Consider the following 370-nt stretch of genomic DNA (forward strand, 5'->3'; position numbering starts at 1 on the left):
CACCTTCGGAATCAGCGAGTCGAAATGCGGCTCGAACGTCTACTGGTTGTCGATGAAGAGAACCAGGTATCGCATTCGGGATCCCACCCTGACGGTTTCTCCCGTCATGCTTATGCTCAGACAAGGCGGAGGAGTCCCTCGCCTCTTCTTGTCGAAGAACCAGACGGCCTCCGACTTCGCATGGGATACCATCAGGCTCAGTCCGCGCACAGGATGTATGCGCAACGTCTCGTGCCACCCACGACCACCGACCATGACCAGAGTGTTGTCGGCGTAACGCACCATGGCCGCGCCCGGTGGCAACGGGAAGCGCAATACCTGGTCGCACGCGATGATTCACAGGATCGGTCCCAACACCGATCCCTGCCGA

The 370-nt window shown here is 59.5% G+C and overlaps 1 pseudogene; it reads right to left on the reverse strand.

Moving 5' to 3' along the window:
- Positions 1–370, reverse strand: part of LOC112213772 — a 3,903-nt pseudogene that overhangs the window by 2,920 nt on the left and 613 nt on the right.

Source organism: Bombus impatiens, unplaced genomic scaffold, assembly GCF_000188095.3.
Source record: "Bombus impatiens unplaced genomic scaffold, BIMP_2.2 scf_1202, whole genome shotgun sequence".
NCBI classification, from domain to species: Eukaryota; Metazoa; Arthropoda; class Insecta; order Hymenoptera; family Apidae; genus Bombus; species Bombus impatiens.